This window comes from Tiliqua scincoides, chromosome 1 (assembly GCF_035046505.1).
Source record: "Tiliqua scincoides isolate rTilSci1 chromosome 1, rTilSci1.hap2, whole genome shotgun sequence".
In the NCBI taxonomy this organism is placed as follows: Eukaryota; Metazoa; Chordata; class Lepidosauria; order Squamata; family Scincidae; genus Tiliqua; species Tiliqua scincoides.
In genome coordinates, this window is record NC_089821.1 from 163,829,561 (window position 1) to 163,840,096 (window position 10,536).

The 10,536-nt window shown below is 43.1% G+C and overlaps 1 pseudogene; it reads right to left on the reverse strand.

Moving 5' to 3' along the window:
• Nucleotides 1–329: 329 nt before the first annotated feature.
• On the reverse strand, nucleotides 330–448 carry LOC136636998 (5S ribosomal RNA; annotated as a pseudogene).
• Nucleotides 449–10,536: the final 10,088 nt, after the last annotated feature.

The window sequence follows — 10,536 nt, forward strand, 5'->3', positions numbered from 1 at the left end:
AGATTCCAAATGTCTCAAATACATTATTTGGAAGTCAGTTCAAACTCAGTGCAAAACAATTCATTCAATGCTGGTGGTATTACTGCTATGTTCCTATCCCTGTTCAACCCAGCAAAGCAAGTCTTCCAATGGCTGTTTAGTACTCTTTTTCTTGCATATTTTAAAAGATTTTGATCACTTTGGGGAGAAGGAACCATTTTTTAAATTTCTTCTGCTGTGTAAACTGCTGGGTGAATTTTTTGTTGCACTGTGGTATAAAAATATTCATAATAATAATTATTATAATCATCGTTGGTTGGCAACCTTCAGTCTCGAAAGACTATGGTATAAGCCTACAGCACCGGGTATTCCCAGGTGGTCTCCCATCCAAATACTAACCAGGCCTGACCCTGCTTAGCTTCTGAGATCAGACGAGATCAGGCATGTGCAGGGTAATCATCATGTTGAGAGTTTGCCATGGAGATGCAGGCTTTAGCAATAATGAATTTAATTACAATTAAAAAAATTTTTTTTTACTCTGATTTTCCCACAGTTAACATCCCAAAGTGGCTTTCATATTAAAAATGAAAATTGCCATACAAGAGCAACAGAACCAAATATACAGTGGGCCAGCTCAGATGATACCTTTAATGCCTAGACCAGTCCCACATTATAGCAAATGCGAACACATGTCCTGGTCCCTCCCCTTGCTTCAGATCTAGTTCTCTTGACCACATGGGGGATCCTGCTTCCAGAAGCAGGCATCCCCTCTGGGTAAGGGAACACAATTGAAAATAGACAGAAGAATGCATGGCAGAGGGCTAGACATGTATAGGCAGTAGTCCTACCTCTTTGAGAAGTTCAGCTGAGCAACAGAAAAACAATTTCAACAATTTTTACTGCATTTATTTCAGGGAAGATATTCAGATTTTCTGAGAGCCTTCCCCTCTGTTATTAATGATCTTCACCTGCCCATTTATTGCTGTCCCTTGCTCTGCCACTCTAGAGATACTGGAGGCTCTCAATAGATTGTGAACATAAATAATGTAGCCATAAAGCAGCCCCTTTGAATTCACAGTAGCAAAGATACTGCAAGAGGTGCGGTACACAAGAGAGGTCAGGAAAGACTTTATTGAAAGTAAAGGACTAAGAGCATCCTGGGAGATGCCAAAGAATTCCTAATGATTAGCAATGAGCACTTTGCAAGTCTGACAGACATAGAGAGAAGCAGGCTTTCTATCTCAAAGAAATAAAACAAGCCCTACTGGAGGTAGCATAGCTGAGGAGGGCTGGGGGGGCAATACTCTGGGTGGCATTCCTTGGGCGTCATCACGTCGCAATTACTTCTTGGTGACATTGCATCAAGTCACAATTACTTCTGGGTCAGGGTATGGCATTTGAAGAAATGGCCCCGGGAGCAAGAAGAACCAGGTACACCACTGCGTCCTGGGGAGGGATGACGGAAGTCTTCCAGGTCTGGCACTGGCCAAGGGCCCACACCGATCAGAGGGCCCACTTGGCCTGGCCAACCTCTGAATCTTTCGTACTGATGGCAGTGGTTGTCCCCAGTGTGCCCTCAAGGACCCCTAGCAGCCTGGTGCTTGCACTACCTATTAGCAAAATACAGAAATCACACTGGATAGAATATAAGTGTGATTCTCTTCACTTCTTAATAAGCATCTTTAAAAGCAAAGGATTCTTTTTGTTCATCATTCCTGCAATTATACTTAAATCACTGTCATTTTTTCACATTTATGTCATGTAACATTCTTTCATATGGCACCATGACAAATTATTTTGTGAAACGGGACCTGTTTCTGAGTGAAGACTGCCGTTCCTCATTCCTCACATTCGCACTGACTTTGTACAGTCACGTTCAACAAGTGCCCTGTGACAGACAGCCATGGAATTGGATGGAATTACTGGCAACAATGGGATCGAAAGTGGACAGAAGTGTATCCTCCAGGAAGATGATAAGCATGCAGGCCCTGAGTACAGGATGGGGCCCAAGCCATCAAGTGCGAGCTGGGAGAAAACTCAGGAGTTTCAAAGTGCATTTACCATGACTAAAGCCCCTCGTTTTCTATGCTTGAATGATGCTCTGCTGTCACGCGCTGTCTCCGTGCTGCAGAAACATTATGCTGGCATTATATCAATGGAATGCTTTTTGACAGGCAGTTTAATTCCGACTTTTGTCAAATATCATTAAGAAGGGCTAAAGGATACTGCTGCTGCTGTATAATTTGATATGTTTAAATCTGCTACTGTGCATGTTTACTCAGAAGTAAGTCTGGCTGTGTTCAATGAGATGCACACCCATGATGTAACTGTGCAGCCTCAGATTGTTTCAAATATGTTGGTTTTAGTGATGTTTGACCATTTCCTATTTTGCCGATTACATAAAATGTATTCTATTAATTTTATTACTGCAGACCTCCTCAAATACTTCTGTAGAAATCAACAAATCATCATGCTTGCCATCATAATCCTTTGGTTGCGTTCTACAGATGTTAGAGCTCATGTAGAACGAAGGCCTACATAAAAGGCTGCCCTGGCGCACAAAACTAACATGTCATAGCAAAGACAAATGCAGAATTTTGCCCATGATGTTGATAGTGTTGTACATATACAGAGTGTTTTATTTGGTAGAACATTTAAACAACTAATGCCCCCCCCCGTCTGCACTCTGAAATGGTACACCCCAAGAACATTACATGGGGCTGTTCGTGATTGTGTTTCACCTACAAAAGACTGCATTCAAAATATATTTCCTTAGGGAGAAACAACATGTTATACACATAAATATGTGACAAAAGCCAGAGAGGGGAATGATTTGGAATGGAAAAATAGCAAGAAGAAACATTAATGCTTTATCGTTTCATTATTTCTCCGCTCCAAATTGCCACCCAGTGATTTTTCCCACTACAGAATTCCCAGTACATATCTGGGGAGGCAAAATGGGGCCAGCAGTCATATCTCCCCATATGTGGCAATGATTTGCCCCACCTTTGTTAAAGTTTTTAAATCTTTGACACTACCTTTTAAAGCTTCTTTTTTCAGAAGAATCGCAGGTTAAAAAACTAATGACACTGGGTGAGTCCCAAAAGTTCTAGTGCTCCAGACTCCACCTATCTTGTACACTGACACACACCACTCTTTCCACCCAAGATTTCCCATTATGTGTTTCAAGATCACTGCCACCCTCATCATGCTTAAGTGACCCTTGGGCTGGATAAGAGGGTTGTGGAAGTGTCTAATGATTAGAGAAAATAGCTAATATTTCATTCATTTATTTGAAGCCCTAACTGGAAATGTAGCAGCTCCACATAAGGATGGTTGGCTACAACTGTACTGTTAGATGCACTAATGACTTGTAAACACAGTATGTCATCTGGCATGTACCTCTGTGTGGAGTCCCACACTGCTGCAGTGTCCCATCACAACCTGAAGTGCAGGGAAGATGAGGAAGTCTCTCTTTCAGTAACTCGGCGATGATGTCATTGCTGAGTGCTGACATGCGGTGGCAGAGCCGGGGAACCCCAGCCAGCTTCCATAGAGGGAGGGGGCATGACTGGGAAAGGCCCAACAATTTAAGGCTGGGGAGGAGATATGTGGGGAGACAAGAGAGGAGGAGATGGATGGAGACAGTGAACACAAGAGACAGGTAGATAAGAAGTGGAATAGAGAAAGTCTCTTTAAAGGGAGGCATTAAGATATAGAGGACAGTAGGGGGATGAGGAGAGGTGAAGTCCTCTCAGGAAAGGAGCAAGGGGAAGCAAAGAAGCACTAGAAAGCATAGCACATGGAAGGGGCTGGACACGGAAGAAAAGCAACGCAGCAACGGCTCCCTGGCTATGGCTGATCTCTGGGGAGGGGCTATAGGGCCATGACACACCCCCTGCCATTGGGCCCCCCCCCACATATTTTCAGGTTTTCACAGCCCCACAAGAGCTTAACTCCAAACCCCATCTGGGGTACTTTACTGCAACCCAGCTGAGCCCCAAACCAAGCGCCTACCCAAACCAAGCGGCGATGAAGTGGCAGAACTCTCTCTGAAGGACTACAGTCAGACAGTCCAGAGGACACAGACAGTCTGTTACGATTATTATTAAGAATATATACCACTTTTCAACAAAAAGTACTTCACAAAGTTGTTTACATAACAAAATGAATCAATAAATGATTGAAGACTCAAGGAAAGACACATCTGAAAAACTACAGAGGGGCCCACAAATCCATGGATCCTGTATCTGCAGATTCAGTTATCCGGGGATCGGGTCCAGGTCCCCCAAGCAGGTACACCTCCACCCTCACCTCCACAGGGGCTTCCCTGGGCCTCCCAATGCATTATAAGGCATTATAAACTTCACTTTCAGTTTCTCCATGAAACTGGAAGTCATGTTTTGAGCTATATAGCTCAGTCTGAGCCTGGCAGAGGCCAAGGATGGATGTCCTTGGACTCTGCTGGGCTCAAACTTCCTTCTACAGGCAAGGGGAGCTTAGCTCCCTTCAACTCCAGGGGGCGGCCCCCAGACAGTGGGGATGGGCATTTGCCCATATCCGCAATTTCAGGTATCTGCAGGGGGTTCTGAAATAGAGCCCCCGCAGATAAGGGGGCACGTCTGTGTTCTGGAAACCCAACCTAAGAGACTGTGAAACCTACCCCACAAATAATCAACTACTGAGCAGAATCCTGGTTGCAGTGAGTCTTGTACTTCTACCGCATCAACTCTGGGGTTGCCCCCACCATGTCCATCCCAACCCTTGCAATATTGAACAATCCCTCCATGGAGGAGGCGGTGGGGGAATACTATATTCCAGTGTTTCTCAAACTGTGGGTCGGGACCCACCAGGTGCGTCACGTGTTACGTGAAAATCCCCTTTTTCCTTAGTTGTGATTTTATATCTGGTTATGTTACTAAAACATCATGCAGGCCGCACTTCTCCCAGCACACTTTTCCAAAAACTCTGGACAAGTCACAAGCTCATGGTTACAAAATCCACCTCCCTAGGATTCACATATTATAGGAAGAAGTCTGGCATAGTAAATCATTGTTTAAGTGCCTCCTTTTCATTGTATTGTTTTAACCCAGTCTCCTACATTACTGTATTCATTGTATTGTTTAACTCAATCACTTCTTAAGTACTGTATGCAAACCTGAACTGCCTTCTTATGTTGGTATTGTTTAAGTTCCCCCAGCAAGGAAGCCAGCCATTAGACCCCATTGAATTTTGCTGATAAGGGACATCCTGACTCCAAACACCCTGCTGGGTGGTAGTAAGCAAGCTACCACCCAGCTCAGCTCTGTTGCAAAAAAAAAACCCCTTTTTAAGAGAGGGCTTCCTCACATGCTCTCTCTCTGGCTCCCCCTCTAAGGGCACAACACATCTGTGTTGTGTCAGAGGGTCCTCCACACAGGACTCTCCCCCCCCATCCAACTGCTCTACAAGACAGGTAACTATCTGGCATCTGGAACTTTTTCCCTTCTTTCCCCCCCTTTTTCTCCTCTTCTCTCCCCATCGTTAGTCAGCAACAGGGTTTGGCAGGACAGGGACCCCTAAAATCCTTCCCTACAACCTTTCCTTTTTCTAATTTCCTCGGATGTACCAAATACTTTTTACATGCAACCACCATGAAAGCTAGGTACTCTGGATTCAAGCATTAGGACCAAGAAACATACACTTATCCATGTGCATTATGTTTACCTTTGTGCTTTTGAAATAAAACTATAATCTTTTATTAAAAGTTATCTTTCAGTCTCCTCTTTAAGCAAAAGGGAATTTCTCTGCATTACGCCGTCTTGTTATCCAGCCTGCGATCCTGAGGTTCCAATAAGGGTAATGTAATAATTCCCCCCTAAACAAAACAGCCCTTTTGATAATACACGAGCCAATTTCAGGTGGGTCCCCAATCATTTCAATATTTTATTTTTAATATATTAGACTTGATGCTACCATGATATGTGACTGCATCTGGGGAAATGTTATAGACCTGTACTTTTAACTACTATGTATATTCTTTTAACAATGGTAGTAAAGGAAACTTACTCCTGGGTAAGTGTGGGTAGGATTGCAGCCTAGGATAGTTAAAAATTTTCCTGCTTGATGATGTCACTTCCGGTCATGACATCACTTCCAGTGGGTCCCAACAGTGTCATTCCGTCCCGGTGGGTCCCGGTGCTAAATGTGTGAGAACCACTGCTATATTCTATCAAGGAAAGGTAGTCTACAAAATGTTTTCCTTCATTTGAATTTAGTGGCATCTTCAAATACTTTACATCCATACCCAGAACAAGTGATGAGGTGACCCAAGAGTTGCACAACAAAAGTTCACTTTCTCAAGGTTCTTGTTTTCTAGTGGAAGCCTATTTTGTAATTAAGTTAATCCCTAATGGCATTTGGATACTCAGTGTAATTACATAATTAGACAATAGTCTTCTTAACTGACCTGTGATGACATGCCAAATGTATCTTTTGAATTCCTTGGTATCTGCAAGTTATTCAGACTCTTTTGTATATAACCTCTCGCCTAAAGTTCAATAGCTCAACTGTACAGTCATTTTCAAATTGATGATGGCCCTGGATAGTTAATATTTTGATACAGGAACTTAAACTTCAACAAAATATTTTAAGCACTGGAAAAATATGTTGTCAATATCAAATATCTGTAGGTGCTAAATTTAAAAAAAGAGAACAAACACATAGAAAAGCAGAATAAAAAGCAAAAGATTAAGGTGCATCTTCATACAAGTTTCCAGGGCAAACCAGTGGTTCCCACAGTCCTCCTTAGGAGGAGGGAACCATGTAAGTATTTTTTTGGGGGGGGGGGTTGCAGCAACATGAGCCTCAGGTTCACACCAGCACTCTGGTGTCCTGGGAGGTCCGGTGGGTCTGGAGAGCCCTCCACAGAGCTTCGCAAGCCTCTGTAAGTCTGAAAAATAGGGGGAAAACAGGCACTTCAGTTTTCATGACTGATTCATGAAATCAGAAGTGGCTTTTTTCTTTTTTTACAGACTTACACAGGAAGCCGTGTGGAGGGCTCCCCAGACCTCCCAGAAGTCCAAGCACTGACTGGAGGTAAGTGAAAAACCCACTCCCCTCCCTGGCAGCAGTTCAATCCTGGGGATCATGTTGCTGCCTTCCCCCCTCCCGTTAAAGGGACATAGGCTAGTGCTTCCCTAGTTGGTAGGTCACAACCCAGCCATTTGGGAATCACTGCTATAAATAGTTACCCGGGAGTGTGTCCTGTTGAAATCAGTGGGACTTCCTTCTGAGTAAACATATATAGATTGCACTGTCAGTCTAGTCAGGATTCCTGCTGATCTGTTAGGCCTGTAATGTACTTAAAAATGTCCAGTGTGAAGGGGTGGATCATGTGGATTGTACAAATAAGCTCACCAGAGTTACAATCAGTCGCCAACCTAGATTTATTGTTTTATTTATTCTTGTTTACACAGCATCATCTGGTTTCTATCTAGAAAACAGGTTCTTGTCAAAAGACTCACAATCTAAAACTGGCACAAGAGATAAAAAACTAAAGAAGTTTAGGGAAGTGGAGGCAGAAATAAACTAGGGACACTTTTTTTTTATTTGTGTATGCTTAGGCTTAATTATAACAGCCAATAAGACTCAGGAGTTGTGCCAAAAGCTTCATGGAAAAGGGCATCATACTTATGGCCATAAAATGTATAAATTTACTGCAAGTCTACATCAAGGCTTATTATTCTTTTACATTGATTAAATGACCTCTTTGCCAGCAGCACATCAAAACCTGTTAGACGGAACACAATGTTAAAGGCATTAATGTGCTACTGATGGAAAGTCTGCCAGAAATGTATCTGTCATATTTTCTACTTCTCCCTATTTGAGCTTCTGATGGCAGAAAGGATCACACTCCCACCTTATTGCACAGCCTCCTTCCTCCATTGTTTCAGGAACAGCAGCTGTATCACTGATCACTGGCAGAATTACTTTCCAAGTATCGCTACTGCCACTACACAACAGGTGGGACGTAGCTGAGCCTTTTATAAAATAGATGAAAACACTGTTGATGGCCGTTTTATAGCATCGGCCTTTCAGCACAAGCAGTCTGATTGTATGGATGCCAACAGCTCTGCTCTCGTGATGGTGGCTGGAGGAGAAAGTGAGAAATATCTTGTCTCTTAACAAATCTTTCCAGTTAACTATCCTCCTTACTTTTGGAAATGGCGTCAAAGAGTGCAACTTCTATAACGGAGCCAACCCTCTTTTCCAGCACCCTTTAAGTGTACTCTGCATGCTTTTGAAAAGGCAAAGGCTGTAGCTCTGAGGCAGACCACTTGTTTTACTTGCAGAAAGTCCTCCGTTCAAGTCCTGACAACTGCAGTTATAAAAATCGCTGGCTCCAACTACATGAGATAGCAGCAGACTGACATCATTAGACTGCCTCATTGATGTGCACAGCTCTAGGCACCAGGACCACTTCTAGAAGCTGATGGGCTCTGTGCAACTTTGCAATGATGCTGAGAAGTCTGAGGCATGAGAACTGTTGTAAGGATTACATCAAGGTAATACTCATGTAGGGTTCTGAGCACTCAGAAAGTCTCTCTCTGTCTCTGTGTGTACAACCCCCTCCCCAATATATTCACTAGCTAGCACAAGCAGAGATCGCTCCATGCAGGGCACCTGTATTGCCTATGTCGATGAAGAGGACTGGCAATGGCAATGATTGGGTTGTGTAGATATCACAGCTGAACCGGTGAGGTGTGTTTGAGAGCTGCCCAACTGCCTTTGTGCTACCCTTTAATTGGCATGATTAGAGCCACCTGTGAAACATCTATTAAGCTCTTTGTTGAAGAGCTGCTGTGGAGCTAACCATGCACAAACACTCCCTGCTGAACCAGGAAATTGGGTCCACAGGATAGATGCTGACAAGGGCTTCTGAAAAGGTTGAGCAGGCCAATTTAAACTGCTTGTCTTTCATTGAAATATTACATTAAAACGTCAAATGATGGTTGTGTCAACCACAACTTAATGAGTCCTCATCAATGACCTGCCCCTCATTCTAGACTTACATATACACAGGGTCGCATAATTATCAGTGCTTTAACCACTTGGTCAATGCAAGTGAATTTGGGATTAATTGGATGTACCAAGCAAAGTTTATTGTTACTAGCTCCAAAGTATATCCTTAAATTCCCAGAACCGTAAATCTCCTTAAGCACACCCACGGCTTTTTGTAATCAACTACCCCATGTTGGTACATTAAACCTACACAAATGTAATGTGAAGTCCAGACATAGACATAGGTCCATTAAAGAAAAGATTACCGCACGCAAGCAAAAATTGCCTTGTGGATTTAGCTCATTAAGTTAACTGAATTTGGTGGTACCAGGCACTGCTAAAGTGGATGGTGGATGTTAGAATTAAGACTGATTGGCAGGGAGATTTTCCCCTCCATTAAAGCCACTACTTCCATTTGTGTCATTATGGCAAGAATCTTAAGGTTCCTTGTCTTGGCTCCAGTGTACAAACTTGACTATCCCTTCCCTCAAGGAAAAGCAATATGGCATGTGTAAAATGCTGTGTCATTAAATCTCAATTCAAAAGATCACATCAGCCACTTATTCCTTAGGTATAGCTACTGATTCCAGCCACTGTTCTCTCTGCCTTGGGGCCCAATCCTGTTTAGTGTGCACCAGCTCACCGCTAGACTCACCTCCTCCTTTTCTCGAGGAGGAGGTGGCAACTGCCTGGAGCATGCTGGATGCAGCAGCAGCCATTTTCGGCGCTGCTGCAGCCCTGCATGCCAGGCAGCTCAGGATTGGCTGCCCGTTTCCCATCTGCAGAATGATGATAATAATAATAGTGGCCTACCTTACTGGAATGTTGTAACTGTGTCTTGAGAGAATGCTAGGGGAGTGCTTTGGGGTCCTGAAAAGCATAAAAATGCTATGTGGTGTTACGTATCTACTGCTTCTTCCTCTGTGATTCAGCATGTCAAATTGCATCTTATATTTAAATTCTCTGTCTACTTCCAAAGGTATGCGCTATAAATTAATTCTAAGAAAAGACTTCCAAAGAATGCATTTCAGTCAAGTGCACACCTTGCCTTAATTGCACAAACACCGTACTGTACACCTACAGAAAAACTGAGAATGTGACACTGCTGAATTACTCAGGATTCTGAACCACCAAAAAGTTAGATAACATGCATTATGAATTTAAGATGGTAACTCAGAACAAGACAGGATCGTGGCTAGTATTTACATGCATTATGAATTTAAGATGGTAACTCAGAACAAGACAGGATCGTGGCTAGTATTTACATCGATCATGTTCATGCCCACAAGGTAAGAAACCTCTGTTTTTAAATATGATGCTATAGCACTTGCCGGATTGCTGCATAATTAGGGTAAACACTATATTGCTAGACAAGCATGATCCTCAAAATGCTACTCTGGGACAAGCCTTAGGGGGAAAGTATGAAGTTTGTGCTGATGGAGCATTTTGAGAACAGCTTAAAATAGACCCCTGGGACTGAGTGTAGGAAATTGTAACAATCATGCATTAGTCTGA